This window comes from Triturus cristatus, chromosome 9 (assembly GCF_964204655.1).
Source record: "Triturus cristatus chromosome 9, aTriCri1.1, whole genome shotgun sequence".
NCBI classification, from domain to species: domain Eukaryota; kingdom Metazoa; phylum Chordata; class Amphibia; order Caudata; family Salamandridae; genus Triturus; species Triturus cristatus.
In genome coordinates this window covers 833,587,690-833,605,353 of record NC_140592.1, presented here as the reverse complement: position 1 = coordinate 833,605,353, position 17,664 = coordinate 833,587,690, and positions in this window count along the sequence as shown.

The window sequence follows — 17,664 nt, the reverse complement described above, 5'->3', positions numbered from 1 at the left end:
AAAATATATGTTTTCATGGAAAACATTTTTTTATTGTTTTTAAAGGTAAACATAAATAAACCAAAAATATTATTTTAAAAATGAATTGCTGGAGTTTACTTCATTGTCCTGGGTACAAGTGTGAGTAGGTGAAGCCCTTGGAGTCTCCGTCCACAGGTTCTACAACAGTTTCAGTCCATCTTCTGTCTTCCACAGGTCCATATATGTTCAGAAGAAGATGCTTGCAGGTTCCTCTTCATTCATGGCGGTAGCTTGTGGGTGGGGAAGACTCCCTGACCAATAGGGAAAAAGTTCCATGGGGCAACCCTACCCAGTTTGACATCAGTTTGTGTGGGTTTGGCCCTAATAGTCCCACAGTGCACTGTTCTGCCAAAAGTCAACATGGCAGACCCTTTCTTTTCATGGGAAAAGCTGTACTCCTGAGGTGTGTCTAGGAAAATGAGAAACTCCCCTTGCAAACCAGTTCTGAAACTGTTTTCCCCCCACTAAGATTGGTACCATCCTGACTTCATGGACAATGGAAAGGGCAGTACTAGGTGTGCATTACATCTGCCTGTGACAGTAGACACTTCTTTGAAACGTGTGCAGTTGGTGGGCACCTCCCCTGGGAATCCTGTCAGGAAGAGGTCACCCCTACTCCCACCCAGGTCCATTTCTTTTCCTTGCTGAGAGCCATTCACAGCTTCTGAGAGGGGCAGGTGGGCTGCCATGTGACAATGTAGAGATTAACTCTAAAAAGGCTACTGGAGGCTTTAGGTAGAAAAATAGTGACATCCTAAAGTCGCTATTTCGAAAATAGTTAGACGAAATTTGACTTTAGCAATAAGTTGGATTTTAATTAACTATGAAAAGGAGTGTTTGAGGTATTTTTCTAGCAATGCCAATCTGAAGTCAGCTTTATCAAGTGCTATAAAGTAATCCAGTGCTTTCTAAGGCATAGTCAACTTTGCTACATTGAAAAACAGGGTTGAAGCGTTTTTTACTGTAAGGACATGTAAACACATGAAATGCATATGCCCTACTTTTGCATACTGTGCACCCTTCCATTGGTGCTGGTAAGGCCTACTTTAGGAGTGACTTAATACTATTTAAAAAGGAGGTTTAGAATCGGTCAGAGGGTGATTTTAACAGGTTAAAATGGCAGTTTTAAAACTGCCCAACCAGACTTCTGTGGTAGGCCTAGAGAAGAGTTTTACATTGTCATTTTATTGGTGGCAGAATAAGTGATGCTCTAAACTAGTGACTTTTAACTTAAGGCCCTGGGTACACACTGTGGCATATACTAGGGACTTAAATGTAAATTAAATGCATGAATCAGGATTTTAACCAATTCCACATGTGTTTAGGGGTCAGAGCACATGCACTGGGGCCTGTATAGCAGTGTACAGAGTCCAGAAATCAATGTCAGATCAAATAAAAGGTGGTGATCATGCTGTTAAAGAGGCCTTGTCTGACAAGTGGATTTTCATTAAATACTTAGGGGTATATTCACAAGAACGTGAGATATCTTCCTCAAGAGTAGTTTAACGAAACTCTCAACATCACAGCCTAGCGTGGGAAAATTACGCTGTGCCAGCCAAATATTCACAACGCGGCGGTAGCATGCGATAGTCACAAAATAACGTGTCAAATGGCCGTGCAAAAATCAATGCCACGCCGCAAAAATGCGAAACGCAAATGCAAAAACTCATGCGATGAGGCCAATCGCGGTACAAAAAGTAGCGGAAACAAGCTACAGGCTTGCAAATCCCACGTGTCTGGTGGGAAAATGCACCATAAAAACCACAGAAACAACACACCCTGACCTAGCGCAGAGGCCAATGTGAACCCCACAACCCCCACAGACCACCAGCAAGAAACGACGGGGACGGGGACGGCCGAGGAGAAGAGGGAGAGGAAGACAGGGAGCAGTCCACAGCAAAACCAGATCAGTGTCACAGAACACTACCAGCAACTGACCCAAAAATAGACCACATGGAATGCAGTCGGAGTGCAGAGGAGGCCAATCGAGGAGGCCAAGAGGCGCTGGCATGTTGTGACAACCTAAACCAGTCACAAACCCGCTGCCAACAGGAAGTCTGCAACTGCGACAGGAGGTGGCAGTCCTGTGCCACAGGAGGAGCAGGAGGAAACCGAGGCCACAGTGATCAGTGTGGAGACAGTGCAAGGAGTAGGGAGTATGGACACAGCTCGAGAGGACCTGACACAACATCAACAGGGTGAGTAATGACCAGGGACTGGGGGGACGGGGGGAGATGGGCACAATGGCACACATGCACAACGAGGTGTAGCACACTGCACACCCATGATTAGCCTGGATCATGTCCCTCATCCCCTTGGCACACCGCAGCACACACACATAGCAAGAACAGCACACCCCCATTGACGACAACGTGGTACAATGCACAAAGCAGACACTGCAGAACAGAGGACACAACTGGCTCCGCACATGCACAGAAACATACTACTACATCTGACAGAGCAGGAAACTGTGAAATCGAAATGTACGCGTAGGATCTCACATCCGTCATGTAGTCCAAATGTACACTGTCCCGCAGCAGTATTCAGCACCTCCCAAACAGTCACAATGTACATTGTCATACAGTCTGCATGTCAACCAGAACAATGTGCCAACATACATGTCAACACAATGTCAACATGCATCTCCCCTTCACACTGCAGAGAGGCACACAACACCTCCAGCAGAGCACAGAAGACAACACATCTGTGATGCCAGAGAGGACCACCACACCTCCGACACCGACGCCCTACAACAGCCCATAGACATCCCACGCAACCCACCACCAGGACCCCGGCAGCCAAGCTACTCAGAGGAGAACACAGTTCCTGCAACAGACCACACAGCAGGAAGCACCCACCCGCAAGCACAGCTGGCTTATGACACTTCACCCACCCACACATGGCACCCCAATGCCATGTGTCAGCACGCCAAAAGTAGGTGGCCAAACAGGTGTGGGTGGGGTCCAAACCCATGGAAGGCGAACTAGATCACATATGTTGGTGTCTATTACCCTTCAGGGACCACCTACACCCCACAAAGGAGACCTACACTGCCATAGAGACACATGCTGAAGCACATTCACAGTACAGAACCATGCCCAGGGGCACGCAAATAGCAGTCACACACCCACGTTGGCTCTGCGTACGATGGCCCAGGCCACTCCCCTTATAAACTGAGTGGGTGATGACAAAGCTACATGTCCAAGCTCTACCAGCTGCCTGCGGGGACATGTCTGCATTCACTGAACACAGTACAATGTGATGTCGTAGGGCCCTGGGCCCTCATGCATACAACAAGACCACAGGGACACACGTAGATAATATGTTGAACTGGCTACGGGCACATGCGCCCAGCCCCTTTATTGGCAGGGCCACATATACAGTGATGCCTGTGCTGGATGTGTGTGGGGTGAGTGTAAGCCAGCACGCATGGAGTGCTGCTTGGTGCTGGCAACCACTTGAAGAGTGGATACCAGTGCAACAGAAACTGAAAACATCTGCATAACAGAGTCAACTGCTGAGCAACATGGAGGGAGCAGGAGATAGTCCAGAGGACACCCAACATGCAAACAGAAGTGTCCGTGAGTTTCAGTGCACTGAGGTTGGGAGACTACAACTGAGCATGCCCATGTGAAGAAAAAGTCTCGTATTGTGTCCCTTCGACATTATCCTGATGCAGATGCAGTGAGGTGTGTTAGACCTGCATCATCTTCTTCATCAATGTCCCAGGTCTCCCACACTGCTTGAGGTGACATCACTGCACAAACTCTTCACAGCACATAACTCAATCAGTAACAGACGATGGCTTGCGGTGCACTGAGTCAGTGGCACCTGGAGTGCCTAGCAGGGCATCAGTCTGATGATGGCATCCACGACAGGTGTGAGCAACTCCGTAACTCTGTCAGGTCCACCACTTCTACTCTGGCAGATGGCAGATGGCATTTGGAGGTGGTCCTGGCGGTGGTGGAGTGTGCCTCCTGCGGTGATGCGACGTCCGGGCCGGTCAGAACTCGATTTGTTGTGTGAGCCCTGGTGGACCGCAATTGAGGCCGGAGGCAGCGGACAGCACAGGGCTACAGACACATGGCGTTGATGACCCTAAGGCCACCGTTCCATTGGTGCTGGTAAGGCCTACTTTAGGAGTGACTTAATACTATTTAAAAAGGAGGTTTAGAATCGGTCAGAGGGTGATTTTAACAGGTTAAAATGGCAGTTTTAAAACTGCCCAACCAGACTTCTGTGGTAGGCCTAGAGAAGAGTTTTACATTGTCATTTTATTGGTGGCAGAATAAGTGATGCTCTAAACTAGTGACTTTTAACTTAAGGCCCTGGGTACACACTGTGGCATATACTAGGGACTTAAATGTAAATTAAATGCATGAATCAGGATTTTAACCAATTCCACATGTGTTTAGGGGTCAGAGCACATGCACTGGGGCCTGTATAGCAGTGTACAGAGTCCAGAAATCAATGTCAGATCAAATAAAAGGTGGTGATCATGCTGTTAAAGAGGCCTTGTCTGACAAGTGGATTTTCATTAAATACTTAGGGGTATATTCACAAGAACGTGAGATAACTTCCTCAAGAGTAGTTTAACGAAACTCTCAACATCACAGCCTAGCGTGGGAAAATTACGCTGTGCCAGCCAAGTATTCACAACGCGGCGGTAGCATGCGATAGTCACAAAAGAACGTGTCAAATGGCCGTGGAAAAATCAATGCCACGCCGCAAAAATGCGAAACGCAAATGCAAAATCTCATGCGATGAGGCAAATCGCGGTACAAAAAGTAGCGAAAACCAGCCACAGGCTTGCAAATCCCACATGTCTGGTGGGAAAATGCACCATAAAAACCACAATAACAACACACCCTGACCTAGCGCAGAGGCCAACGCGAACCCCACAACCCCCAGAGACCACCAGCAAGAAACGACGGGGACGGCCGAGGAGAAGAGGGAGAGGAAGACTGGGAGCAGTCCACAGCAAAACCAGATCAGTGTCACAGAACACTACCAGCAACTGACCCAAAAATAGACCACATGGAATGCAGTCGGAGTGCAGAGGAGGCTAATCGAGGAGGCCAAGAGGCGCTGGCATGTTGTGACAACCTAAACCAGGCACAAACCCACTGCCAACAGGAAGTCTGCAACTGCGACAGGAGGTGGCAGTCCTGTGCCACAGAAGGAGCTGGAGGAAACCGAGGCCACAGTGATCAGTGTGGAGACGGTGCAAGGAGTAGGGAGTATGGACACAGCTCGAGAGGACCTGACACAACATCAACAGGGTGAGTAATGACCAGGGACTGGTGGGACGGGGGAGATGGGCACAATGGCACACATGCACAACGAGTTGTAGCACACTGCACACCCATGATTAGCCTGGATCATGTCCCTCGTCCCCTTGGCACACTGCAGCACACACACATAGCAAGAACAGCACACCCCCATTGACGACAACGTGGTACAATGCACAAAGCAGACACTGCAGAACAGAGGACACAACTGGCTCCGCACATGCACAGAAACATGCCTACTACATCTGACAGAGCAGGAAACTGTGAAACCGAAATGTACGCATAGGATCTCACATCCGTCATGTAGTCCAAATCTACACTGTCCCGCAGCAGTATTCAGCACCTCCCAAACAGTCACAATGTACATTGTCATACAGTCTGCATGTCAACCAGAACAATGTGCCAACATACATGTCAACACAATGTCAACATGCATCTCCCCTTCACATTGCAGAGAGGCACACACAACACCTCCAGCAGAGCACAGAAGACAGCACATCTGTGATGCCAGAGAGGACCACCACACCTCCGACACCGACGCCCTACAACAGCCCATAGACACCCCACACAACCCACCACCAGGACCCCGGCAGCCAAGCTACTCAGAGGAGAACACAGATCCTGCAACAGACCACACAGCAGGAAGCACCCACCCGCAAGCACAGCTGGCTTATGACACTTCACCCACCCACACATGGCACCCCAATGCCATGTGTCAGCACACCAAAAGTAGGTGGCCAAACAGGTGTGGGTGGGGTCCAAACCCATGGAAGGCGAACTAGATCACATATGTTGGTGTCTATTACCCTTCAGGGACCACCTACACCCCACAAAGGAGACCTACACTGCCATAGAGACACATGCTGAAGCACATTCACAGTACAGAACCATGCCCAGGGGCACGCAAATAGCAGTCACACACCCACGTTGGCTCTGCGTACGATGGCCCAGGCCACTCCCCTTATAAACTGAGTGGGTGATGACAAAGCTACATGTCCAAGCTCTACCAGCTGCCTGCGGGGACATGTCTGCATTCACTGTACACAGTACAATGTGATGTCGTAGGGCCCTGGACCCTCATGCATACAACAAGACCACAGGGACACACGTAGATAATATGTTGAACTGGCTACGGGCACATGCGCCCAGCCCCTTTATTGGCAGGGCCACATATACAGTGACGCCTGTGCTGGATGTGTGTGGGGTGAGTGTAAGCCAGCACGCATGGAGTGCTGCTTGGTGCTGGCAACCACTTGAAGAGTGGATACCAGTGCAACAGAAACTGAAAACATCTGCATAACAGAGTCAACTGCTGAGCAACATGGAGGGAGCAGGAGATAGTCCAGAGGACACCCAACATGCAAACAGAAGTGTCCGTGAGTTGCAGTGCACTGAGGTTGGGAGACTACAGCTGAGCCTGCCCATGTGAAGAAAAAGTCTTGTATTGTGTCCCTTCGACATATTCCTGATGCAGATGCAGTGAGGTGTGTTAGACCTGCATCATCTTCTTCATCAACGCCCCAGGTCTCCCACACTGCTTGAGGTGACATCACTGCACAAACTCTTCACAGCACATAACTCAATCAGTAACAGACGATGGCTTGCGGTGCACTGAGTCAGTGGCACCTGGAGTGCCTAGCAGGGCATCAGTCTGATGATGGCATCCACGACAGGTGTGAGCAACTCCGTAACTCTGTCAGGTCCACCGCTTCTACTCTGGCAGATGGCAGATGGCATTTGGAGGTGGTCCTGGCGGTGGTGGAGTGTGCCTCCTGCGGTGATGCGACGTCCGGGCCGGTCAGGACTCGATTTGTTGTGTGAGCCCTGGTGGACCGCAATTGAGGTCGGAGGCAGCGGACAGCACAGGGCCACAGACACATGGCGTTGATGTCCCTAAGGCCATTGGTGCTGGTAAGGCCTACTTTAGGAGTGACTTAATACTATTTAAAAAGGAGGTTTAGAATCGGTCAGAGGGTGATTTTAACAGGTTAAAATGGCAGTTTTAAAACTGCCCAACCAGACTTCTGTGGTAGGCCTAGAGAAGAGTTTTACATTGTCATTTTATTGGTGGCAGAATAAGTGATGCTCTAAACTAGTGACTTTTAACTTAAGGCCCTGGGTACACACTGTGGCATATACTAGGGACTTAAATGTAAATTAAATGCATGAATCAGGATTTTAACCAATTCCACATGTGTTTAGGGGTCAGAGCACATGCACTGGGGCCTGGTTAGCAGTGTACAGAGTTGAGAAATCAATGTCAGATCAAATAAAAGGTGGTGATCATGCTGTTAAAGAGGCCTTGTCTGACAAGTGGATTTTCATTAAATACTTAGGGGTATATTCACAAGAACGTGAGATAACTTCCTCAAGAGTAGTTTAACGAAACTCTCAACATCACAGCCTAGCATGGGAAAATTACACTGTGCCAGCCAAGTATTCACAACGCGGCGGTAGCATGTGATAGTCACAAAATAACGTGTCAAATGGCCGTGCAAAAATCAATGCCACGCCGCAAAAATGCGAAACGCAAATGCAAAAACTCATGCGATGAGGCCAATCGCGGTACAAAAAGTAGCGAAAACCAGCCACAGGCTTGCAAATCCCACGTGTCTGGTTGGAAAATGCACCATAAAAACCACAGAAACAACACACCCTGACCTAGCGCAGAGGCCAACGCAAACCCCACAACCCCCACAGACCACCAGCAAGAAAAGACGGGGATGGCCGAGGAGAAGAGGGAGAGGAAGACAGGGAGCAGTCCACAGCAAAACCAGATCAGTGTCACAGAACACTACCAGCAACTGACCCAAAAATAGACCACATGGAATGCAGTCGGAGTGCAGAGGAGGCCAATCGAGGAGGCCAAGAGGCGCTGGCATGTTGTGACAGCCTAAACCAGGCAAAAACCCGCTGCCAACAGGAAGTCTGCAACTGCGACAGGAGGTGGCAGTCCTGTGCCACAGGAGGAGCTGGAAGAAACCGAGGCCACAGTGATCAGTGTGGAGACGGTGCAAGGAGTAGGGAGTATGGACACAGCTCGAGAGGACCTGACACAACATCAACAGGGTGAGTAATGAGCAGGGACTGGGGGGACGGGGGGAGATGGGCACAATGGCACACATGCACAACGAGGTGTAGCTCACTGCACACCCATGATTAGCCTGGATCATGTCCCTCATCCCCTTGGCACACTGCAGCACACACACATAGCAAGAACAGCACACCCCCATTGACGACAACGTGGTACAATGCACAAAGCAGACACTGCAGAACAGAGGACACAACTGGCTCCGCACATGCACAGAAACATACTACTACATCTGACAGAGCAGGAAACTGTGAAATCGAAATGTACGCGTAGGATCTCACATCCGTCATGTAGTCCAAATGTACACTGTCCTGCAGCAGTATTCAGCACCTCCCAAACAGTCACAATGTACATTGTCATACAGTCTGCATGTCAACCAGAACAATGTGCCAACATACATGTCTACACAATGTCAACATGCATCTCCCCTTCACATTGCAGAGAGGCACACAACACCTCCAGCAGAGCACAGAAGACAACACATCTGTGATGCCAGAGAGGACCACCACACCTCCGACACCGACGCCCTACAACAGCCCATAGACATCCCACGCAACCCACCACCAGGACCCCGGCAGCCAAGCTACTCAGAGGAGAACACAGATCCTGCAACAGACCACACAGCAGGAAGCACCCACCCGCAAGCACAGCTGGCTTATGACACTTCACCCACCCACACATGGCACCCCAATGCCATGTGTCAGCAAGCCAAAAGTAGGTGGCCAAACAGGTGTGGGTGGGGTCCGAACCCATGGAAGGTGAACTAGAACACATATGTTGGTGTCTATTACCCTTCAGGGACCACCTACACCCCACAAAGGAGACCTACACTGCCATAGAGACACATGCTGAAGCACATTCACAGTACAGAACCATGCCCAGGGGCACGCAAATAGCAGTCACACACCCACGTTGGCTCTGCGTACGATGGCCCAGGCCACTCCCCTTATAAACTGAGTGGGTGATGGCAAAGCTACATGTCCAATCTCTACCCGCTGCCTGCGGTGACATGTCTGCATTCACTGTACACAGTTCAATGTGATGTCGTAGGGCCCTGGGCCCTCATGCATACATCAAGACCACAGGGACACACGTAGATAATATGTTGAACTGGCTACGGGCACATGCGCCCAGCCCCTTTATTGGCAGGGCCACATATACAGTGACGCCTGTGCTGGATGTGTATGGGGTGAGTGTAAGCCAGCACGCATGGAGTGCTGCTTTGTGCTGGCAACCACTTGAACAGTGGATACCAGTGCAACAGAAATTGAAAACATCTGCATAACAGAGTCAACTGCTGAGCAACATGGAGGGAGCAGGAGATAGTCCAGAGGACACCCAACATGCAAACTGAAGTGTCCGTGAGTTGCAGTGCACTGAGGTTGGGAGACTACAGCTGAGCATGCCCATGTGAAGAAAAAGTTTCGTATTGTGTCCCTTCGACATATTCCTGATGCAGATGCAGTGGGGTGTGTTAGACCTGCATCATCTTCTTCATCAACGTCCCAGGTCTCCCACACTGCTTGAGCTGACATCACTGCACAAACTCTTCACAGCACAAAACTCAATCAGTAACAGACGATGGCTTGCGGTGCACTGAGTCAGTGGCACCTGGAGTGCCTAGCAGGGCATCAGTCTGATGATGGCATCCACGACAGGTGTGAGCAACTCCGTAACTCTGTCAGGTCCACCGTTTCTATTCTGGCAGATGGCAGATGGCATTTGGAGGTGGTCCTGGCGGTGGTGGAGTGTGCCTCCTGTGGTGATGCGACGTCCGGGCCGGTCAGGACTCGATTTGTTGTGTGAGCCCTGGTGGACCGCAATTGAGGCCGGAGGCAGCGGACAGCACAGGGCCACAGACACATGGCGTTGATGACCCTAAGGCCATTGCCTCAGAGGCCATCCAATATCTCAGAAGAAGGGGTCCCGGACCTGACCAGCACAGAGTTAGTGGCCCCGGATGCACAGTGGCCGGCACAGGCACCCTGCCAAGGGACGGTGACTTGCGCTACACTGCGGTAGGTCTACGCGCAGTGAGCGGGTCCTGATTGATGTCGAAGGTTAATGTGGTGGAGGCTTGCAGGGGACAGAGGAAGGTGTCCTCCAGGGCATGATTATGAAGGTCTGATGTTATCCGGAAGCAGCAAATGGTGGAGTGGAAAGCGACAGCCTCGTTTTCACCACCATTTCGGTATCAGCTACATGGAGATGAAAACTAGCCCCTAGTCCATAGACTCAGATGCCACCAATGTACAACCAGAGAGTGTCCATGAATGTCGGGGAACAGACTTAGTGGCACCGGTGCTGAGAGGAGATGCAGTCTGCGATGATGCCGGTATACTGATATGAACTCCGCCATCGCTAAATCAAGACTCTGTGACCTACTGGACCACAGTGTAGGCCGGAGGCAGTGGTCAGCAGTGGGTGACCCACACCCACCTGTTGTTGACTCGCGATGCACAGAGTTAGTGACACCAGGGCAGTTGTCGGTAGTGTTCGATCACCTCCGTAACGATGATCCTATTCCCTCTGGACTGCAACGCATCATCCTCTTTCGCCTCTCTTTGCCTGCGATGATATGTATTCTGCCTTTGAATAATCGATGTTCAGTTCCAATTCTGTGACCTACTCGTGCGCAGCAAAGGCCGAGGGCAGTAGTCCGCATATGCCCACAGACACGTGTGGTTGGAATGCTATTCACAGACTTGGTGGCACCACATCGAAGGGAGCATACTGACATGAATTCTGCCTTAAATAATGATTACTGCCACGGTGTAATCAAGACTCAGTTCCAAATGTGTGACCTACTTGACCGTGGTGTAGGCCGGAGGTGGCAGTAGAGTCCGTCAACGAGAAAGGAGTAAAGCGGGCCTGTGTTGTGGAGACCGTGATGGTCTGAGAGCCTGACAAGGTCGTGTGCCTCGGGCTTGGAGCTTGCGCAGGCATGTGGTGGGACCTCCTTGACACACGCCAGTGTCAGAAGGTGATCAGTGTGGCCTGGCTGTGCAGGGGCGGGCTGGACAGGTTCGGGGTCCAGCAGCCCGGGGTACGGCAGGCACACAGGATTGCAGGCAACTCCGCTCACGAGGACGGCGCCGGCCTCGTGGCATGGTGAGAGACGCTGCCCTGGCAGAGACGTTGGGCTTTCTGGAAGAGGACCACACCCAGGGCTACGTGTTTTTTATTCACACCCCTAAGCTGGCCTGGCATACGCTGGGCCATCCCACTCCACTCATGCTTACGGGGGGGATGTAACAGGCAATATTTCCGTGAACTCCCCCACTGTCTGGAGTGACATGGTTGCATCCACTGTCCACTACACTCCATACACCAGAGGTGTATGTCGCCATGGATATGGGTGTGATCGGCATACAGCGGTCGGTCCAGCACATCTCGTCACTCTTGGCATTGTGTACTTTCCCAATCATGGTTCTCCTCCATCCTTCACACATGCCTGGTTGCCACCTCTCCTCACATTCGGCTAGTGTGTGGCTGAGGTGCCATGCCGTTGATGGCTCATGTTCACGGCTTGCCCATGTTACCATTGTGAGTTGTTCTGTCGTGTCTGGTGGGTGGGCTTGTTGTTTTGCATGTAGGTTGTGATTTTGTGACGTGTTCATTGCCAGAGTTGTGAGTTACATGGCTGTGGAGTTAAGGTGAGTGGGGTGTGCATTTGGACCTTGCCAAGGGGCTGTGCATTTCCCTTGGTGCCATCCTGGGAATGCTGGTTGCTGATGGACTGTCGGAGGATGAAGGAATCATGCACGCTGGCTGGGTATTTGGAGGTGACATTGGTGGGGGTTCCACGGTGTTCAGATGTTGCCTGCACATCGATGTGAGACGTGTTCTTTCTGTTGCAGTGATTGTGTGCTGTGTCACCAGGGGGCACAGATAGGACATGTGTGCTGTGGATTGCCACCAACACGTGCGTGCATCCAGCTATGGCGTATGGTCCTTGCTTGGTCTCCAGCGGATCCTGCGCATTGTGTTGGACGTATAGGGACTGGGGTACCAGGCTGATGGTGATGTCCAGGACAGGTGTGAGGGACTTGGGTGTGGCTGGCTGTGAGACTCCTGCGACTCTGGCGGGTGTTGGTTGGGGGGTACCAGGGGCCAACATGTGCAGCACAGCCAGCAGCTTTGTGTGGGGTGGGATGTTGGTTGTCCGCTGTGTTGGTGCCGTCGGCCTGTTGGGCGATGTTGGTCAGGATGCGTACGATGGTTGTCCTTTTGAGCCTGTAGTGGGCAATGTCATGTGTTGGGTCTGTGAGGCTGGTGCATTTCCTGAGGGTCCACTGTCTTTGTATGCACAGCCTCTGTGGTGATCCGGGGGGGAGGGGGGGTCTTCCGGGTGGGTGTTGTGGTCCTGGGGTGGTGGCGGTGGGTGTTGTGGCCATCCTGGGTGTCCGGGCCAGGCCGCATGACCAGTGGCTCCATGGAATCTGTTGCCCTTCCGATGTGGCTGTGGGCTGGGCTCCCTTTTGTGGTGCAGGCTGTCGTCCACCTTTGCACCAGGTCTGTGCAGGTGTTAGTTTCCGGGTGCTAACGCGCCTTATCGCCTGTTTTGTGTTCTTATCGCTGATCTGGCTGGTCGTTGAGAATGTTGAGGTGTGGTGTTGTTGCGACTTTTGGCACAGGAACGCCTATTCTGCATCTCATTAGTGATAGTTGCGGGGGTCATCTGTGGCAATGTTTTTTGCGGCTGCTATCGCGGGTATACTGGTGCTGTGGGCTGTTACCACCAGCTTGTGATTGGGGCGATAAGTTTATCGCAACTTTGGCTGCGATAAAGTGCCATTAACTCGCCGATAGATCCTTGTGAATATGCCCCAAAGTCTTTGAATGGAGGCTGTAGCTGGTAAAGGTAAAAATGTATAGATACTTTGACTTTTCCTATATGCCAGCTAATCCTTAACCAGTGACAATGTCGCTTTGGGCCTAGCCACTAGGAGAACATGCCATTTCTAATTTCATACCTGCTCTACTCTTAAGTATCATGCACCCTATCTTGTAAGCAGTACTCTTATGGGTGACATTTAATTATTAAAACTAGGTTTTCCTACCTGTCAAAAGGGTGACTTTGACCGATCTTTGCAGCAGGCTACAAGCAGGGTTCAAGCTGCTACTGTCAGGCTACACAGGGTAGACCTAAGACCAAGTTTTCCCAGCCACTGTAGTGGATGGCACAAAAGGGGCTGCAGTTTCCAGGTGACATTTAAATGTCCATATTATGGATGTACTTCTGCACCATATACTATGGCCTTATAGAAATGTTAAATGTGCCAATACAGTTTTGAGGCAATTTCAACATGTTTTAGGGGTCACAGAATATATCCTGGGCACGGGATAGCAGTGTACAAATGTTAGAGTTGACGATACCAGCAGTTGAGGGGGTTACAAAAAGGGGTCACTTTGTAACACATTGCCAAAGCAATAGGTCTCTGTTCTAAAAGGGCAAGCTATATACTTTGACAGTACTTTTTGTTGTTTGCATGAACATGCACATGTCAAGAACCATGCACGTGCTAGGTCAGAAATATTGTAATGGTTTTTTATTAAAAAAACATTTTCAAGGATGAACTCAAATGTTCACACATTCCCCATGATGCATACTCCATGACATATGTTAATTGATGACATGTGACATATCATGATGCATGCATGTGCATGCATTGTGATACATAGTGCACATTTTCAATTTACTAATACAACATGGAAGATGGTCAAGTTAGAACGGCAATTTCAAAACTTCAAAGAGTGAAAATAACAAGTGTGCTTTAGCACTTGGCGAATGCCGGATCCTCATGCAAAAATAAATATATATATACATTAAAAAGAAATAGAAAGGAGAACTGGATGGGGAGTAGAACAGAAAGTGGAATGAAGCATTGGGTATCATCAGGGAGTGAGAGGAGGAGCAAAAAAGAGCACATGTGGGGCAGAGGATACACAGAAAGAGGAAACATTCTTTATTGGAGTGATCACTGCAGTACAAAAACAAAATGATCCTCTGCAGTCAGCAGGGAAAGGGTAGGGCTCATCTATTCAGAACACTGTGAGCCCAAAATGGTCCTGGTTCGGACAAATACAACAAGCATTGGCATAGCCAATAGGTCTCGCTTTTGGGACTTTATAAGTGTTTAGCCATGCAACAGTTGCATAACTAAATACTTATAAGGTCCCAAAAGCGAGACCTATTGGCTATGCCAATGCTTGTTTCGGTTTATTACTGCTCTGTAGTAATGGCGGCGCACGGGAGCCACCATTACTACATAGAAGTAATAAACAGGAGGAAAAAAAACTGGCTCACGGAGAACATCAAAGTGGCCGCGAAAGTGAAAGTGATCGCAATCGCGATCAAACATCAAAGCGGCCGTGCGGCTGCGAAAGTGAGGCGCGCGCGCCCGCGCACATGCACTGTAGCTCTATGCTACAGTGGTAGCACTTTTTTTGAGCCATCGCAATAAGTCTCGCCAGACCAGCGCATGCGCTGGGTCAGGCAAGACCTAAAAACAGGGAGGAAGGTCATTCATTCAAGAGCAGACAACTAAGACAGACAACAAAACCATCCAATAATGAGCAAGGGGTTGACCCAAAACCCACTCTAGGTATTTTATGTTTTGTAAATGATACGTCTATCAACATATAGTAAAATATATCTGTATCTAGGACCTAAACAAGCAGTGGCAAATGCAATAAGTGTTGCCTATGTGATTAAACATAGCTCTTTTTGGTAAGTTTTAGCTTGGTGAGCAGTTGTGCAGTATAAGTTAAATAAACTCTGTAAAAGTGTTATGGCTTGTTTATTGAGAAATTTTTACAAGAAAACAATGGTTCTGTCGGGTATGAGTAAAACAATTGCTTTGTTATGCAAGTGAATCATGATTCACTTGCATAACAAAGCAATTGTTTTACTCATACCCGACAGAACCATTGTTTTCTTGTAATAATCTTACCCAGGTTCTGAGGGACACAGGGTCACCCCATTGCTTATACATTATTGTTTATTGAGAAAGGCAATAGATTGTGCAGTAACTGGTGGCAATATAAAGAACCCCTGCACCTTTGTTTGATGTTGGCGCCATATAAAACTGACCCTAAAATAAAATTGTGAAAAGCAGGCTTAAATGCAGAGGCGATTAGATACCTGTATGCTTGTATGAAGTAAATGGTGGTAATATAAAGCAGTCCTGTACCTATGGGTGAGGTTGGTGCAATATAAAAGCGCCCCACAAATTAATAAAATAAAAAAACATGTTACAAAGCAGTGCTGTAACATGTTTTTTGTTTAATTAATTTAAGTTTTTAATTAATGTTTTCTCACTGATTAAGGAATCACAAAGGATTTTGGTTTTGTTGTAGGTTGCACTACAGTTTGATACTTTATATGCATAGAACTGATTGCTTTTCCTATTTTTTGTACTATTCATATCTTTTTTGCCAGGAATAGTGTAATGTGATCTAGTGTATGTGAATGATAAATGCAATAAATGTACTGGTTAATATTTTCTTGAACTAAAAGAAAATATAATAAAATGAACGCGACAAAATAAATATGTGTCAGTCTTATATGTAGCTGTTTCCCTATGTATGAAGTTGGATGTTTCTCTTTTTGTGTATGCACATCTGTCAACATGAGTCAGTATATCTATGTATCTGTCCATCTGCGTGTAAATGGGCAAGTTAATCTGTGTGTGTACTTACGTTATGTTATGCAGATTTGTATAGTGCACTATCAACTGGGAGGGTATCCTGGCACTGTTCGTACTGTTCTTCATGCCTCTGTCAACGTATCTACATGCCTATCTGCCTTTGCTTTTCTCTCTATGCAATGCACTTGTTTGTTTAGCTTTTCGTATTTTTTTCTGTGCGTGTCCATCTCTGTTCTCTTAACCTGATGTAGAAGCTCTTTGTTCACCATCAGCGTCTTGATCATAAGCACCTTTTTAAACTCATTGTCACACCAAGGTCAACCCATCCGGAGCGGTTTAACAAATTGTTCATGTTGCCTGTTATGTGTGCATGTTTATCATGCTCCTGTTGTGCTGTGATTAAAAAATATGTTACATGGCAGCACTGTAACATGATTTCAATTCAATACATTTTTGGGGCGCTTTTATATAGCGCAAATTCGACCCGAAGGTATTGGAGTGCTTTACATGAGACTTACTTACATTAAACAGGAACACTTTCATTTTTAAAAGCATGTTACACAGAAGCGCAAGCTGCTGTGGCTTCAAGTTAAAAAATAAAGCCCTACGACGCGGTCAACGCTACCAACGTCATAGTTTAAAAAAAAAAAAAAAACCTTTAAGCCATGTTGTGCCGCAGCTAGCGCCACTGTGCAATGTGTTTTAACACTGTTTTGCTCACTGTTTAGCGGTCTAGGGTGTGCATTTTATGTGTTCACCTGGTGGTGCCCTGATTGCAGATAGCTGATGGCAGGTTTCGAATGCCTCATGCTCCAAGCAACAAGTGATGAGATGGATGGTCCCAGCTTTAAAGTTCTCCACTTTTTAAAAAAAAGTAGAAAGGAACATAGAGGAGTGATCAGAATAGGGACATGATGACAAAGACAGAGGGCATTGTTACTTCCCTGCTTCTCACCCTCACACAAGAGCTGTACATGCCAAGGTGGCCTTGTCAAAGAAATATGGAAAAGACCAGTTAGCACTTTATCAAGACATCAGCCTAATTTCATCCTACCCAGCATGCAAAGCACAGCACACATTAATATGTTGTGTCAGCGGTTATTCATACTCCACATATGTTGAATGAAATGCACCAACTATTAGGAATTAATTACATTTTGAGCTAATAAGGGACAGTCAGGGTAGGCTGGAATACAGTACCAGAGGGTAGAGAAGGTGGACAGGCTCTCACAGACATGGGTAGAAGGGGTGTAGAGATGGTAGACACAATGGTGGTACGAAAGCCAAAGGGGCAGAGAGGGTGGGCATGTTAAGATGGGCTCTGGTGGCACACGGTCAAGAGGGATAATTTGATACCTGAGAAGGCAAGAGCATGTGACACTGGCAATTGGGGCAGTTGGAATGCAGTGAATGGAAGGTTGAGAAGGTAGACAGGTTCATGTTAACACTGGTACTGGTGGCAGGGGACAAACGGGTGTATGTACCTGAGATGCAGAGAGGGCAAAGAAGAGCAAAGCTACACTGCTGTAGAGGCAGAGAGCGCAGACAGAGGCAAGGAGACAGACACAACAACAGAGAGGGCAGACATGAGCTTATTGACTTTGGCACT